Here is a 2,500-nt window from a genome sequence, read left to right on the forward strand (position 1 = left end):
AAGAAGTATAGGAATATAAAGAGGAAGAGTAAAAGTAAGTACAGGAACAGGAGGAGAAGGAAGAGGAGGCGGAGGAAGATTAAGAGGAAGTAAAGGACCAGGAAGAGGAGGAAGAGGAGGAGAAGGAGGAGGAGGAGGAAGAGTAGGAGTAAGTACAGGAGCTGGAGGAAGAGGAAGAGAGGGAGTAGGAGGAGGAGGAGAAAGAGGAAGGAAGAGGAGGTGGAAGAGGGGCAGGAGGAAAAAGCAGAGATAGGGAAGGGGAGTACAAAGGGGAGGATCCGGGGGTAGGTACATGGACAAGTTCACTGGGAGGGAGAGGGGAGCGATGACGACAAGTGGAGAGGGACGGGGACAAGAGAGGGAGAACGAGAGGACGAAGCAGGATAAAGGAGAGGGAAAAGAGGAAACGAAAACAAAATGCTACAAGGGAAATGAAAAAAGAAAGAGGGAAAGGATGAGGAATAGGAAGGATAAGTGAATAGAGACATGCAAAAAGGGAAAGGGCAGGAGATATTGGAAAATAAAATAAATAGAAAGGGGGAGGGGAAGAGGAAGGGGAAAAGAGAGAGAAAGAGAGAAACAGGAGGGAGGGGTCAGAGAAAATTAAGTGTGTGTGTGTATGCGTGTGTGTGTGTGTGTGCGTGTGTGCGTGTGTGTGTGTGTGTGTGTGTGTGTGTGTGTGTGTGTGTGTGTGTGTGTGTGTGTGTGTGTGTGTGTGTAAGTGTGTGTGCGTATGTGTGTGTGTGTGCGTGTGTGTGTGTGTGTGTGTGTGTGTGTGTGTGTGTGTGTGTGTGTGTGTGTGTGTGTGTGTGTGTGTGTGTGTGTGTGTAGATGACTCGGATATGATGGTGGAGGGGAGTATGAAGGACGAGAGCTATGAGGTAGAGTTATTGACCAAAAGGATAAAAGAATGAGGAAAAGGATGGAGGAAGCGGAAAAATGAAGAAAAAGAAAATGAAGGAAGACAAATTTATGAGAAAGGAAAAAAAAGAGAAGAATTTTGGTTGAGAAAATAAAAGTACTTTGATATGTGGAAGTTGGAGAAAAGGGAGGAGAATTAGTAGAGAAGGAAGGGAGAGGGAGAGGGAGGAAAAAGGAGGGGAAGGGAGGGGGAAAATAGGAGAAGAGAGGGGAAAGGTCGGGAAGGGAGGGGAAGGTCAGATAAGAAATAGATAAAGAGATAGGAAGAGTCCTTCTAAGAAAAAGAAGAATTGACAAAAAAAAATCATGAAATAGAGAAAGAGGAAGGGATATGAAAGAGGGGAAAGGAGGGAGGGGAAAGGAGGAAGGGGAAGGGAGGGGAAGGGAGGGGAAGAGAGTCCTACTGAGTAGGGAGATGTCACTGGCAGCTTCCCTCATGACATAGTCGAGCGTCAACTGTAGTCGCGAGCGCAGTTCGTAAGAGATCGGCTACAATGCTTGTGGCGAGTGTCGGATACTGTGACAGTTTTGAGTGGCACTGTGCTAGTGAGGACGTGATCTAAAGTGCCAGTAGGAACTGGCAGCGCCAAGGAGGACAGAACGGGGGACCTTTGTTTGGTGGCCGTAAACATAGAAATGTGATACTTGTAGTTTGTGGTGCACTTGTCGGAGTTCCCTCGAGTGCTCGCTATATATATATTCCGTGTTCTGTTCCGACCATCCATCTAGTGATCCTTTATGCCTTTAAGGTTGGTATTTGACTTGTTTGAATAATCATTTGCTTTATTATAATTGTTATTGTTATTATTACTATTATTATTATTATAATCCTTATCATCATATCATCATCATCATCATCATCATCATCATCATCATCATCATCATCATCATCATCATCATCATCATCATCATCATCATCATCATCATCATTATTATTATTATTATTATTATTATTATTATTATTATTAGTAGTAGTAGTAGTAGTAGTAGTAGTAGTAGTAGTAGTAGTAATAGTAGTAGTACTATTACTATTATTATCATTATTATTATTATTATTATTATTATTATTATTATTATTATTATTATTATTATTATTATTATTATTATTATTATTATTATTATTATCATTGTTATTATTAGTGGTAGCAGTAGCAATAGTAGTAGTAGTAGTAGTAGTAGTAGTAGTAGTAGTAGTAGTAGTACTAGTAGTAGTAGTAGTAGTAGTAATAGTAGTAGCAGTAGTAGTAGTAATAGTAGTAGTATTAATAATAGTAGTACTATTACTATTATTATCATTATTATAATTATTATCATTATTATTAATTATTATTATTATTATTATTATTATTATTATTATTATTATTATTATTATTATTATTATTATTATTATTATTGTTATTATTATTATTATTATTATTATTATTAATTATTATTATTATTATTATTAGTGGTAGCAGTAGCAATAATAGTAGTAGCAGTAGTAGTAGTAGTAGTAGTAGTAGTAGTAGTAGTAGTAGTAGTAGTAGTAGTAGTAGTAGTAGTAGTAGTAGTAGTAGTAGTAGTAGTGGTGGTGGTGGTG

The 2,500-nt window shown here is 38.1% G+C and overlaps 1 protein-coding gene across 2 annotated transcripts in view; it reads left to right on the forward strand.

Moving 5' to 3' along the window:
- The first annotated feature begins 1,365 nt into the window (after window positions 1-1,365).
- The window catches only part of LOC143025200 (uncharacterized), a 35,847-nt gene continuing 34,712 nt past the window's right edge, over window positions 1,366-2,500 (forward strand). For both annotated transcript variants that reach the window (XM_076184659.1, XM_076184660.1), the window contains exon 1: window positions 1,366-1,670. The gene's annotated coding sequence lies outside the window, so the exon portion shown is untranslated. The remainder of the gene's footprint in view (window positions 1,671-2,500) is intronic.

The sequence above is a fragment of the Oratosquilla oratoria genome, chromosome 5 (genome assembly GCF_046742065.1).
Source record: "Oratosquilla oratoria isolate Oo_2021 chromosome 5, ASM4674206v1, whole genome shotgun sequence".
Lineage (NCBI taxonomy): Eukaryota > Metazoa > Arthropoda > Malacostraca > Stomatopoda > Squillidae > Oratosquilla > Oratosquilla oratoria.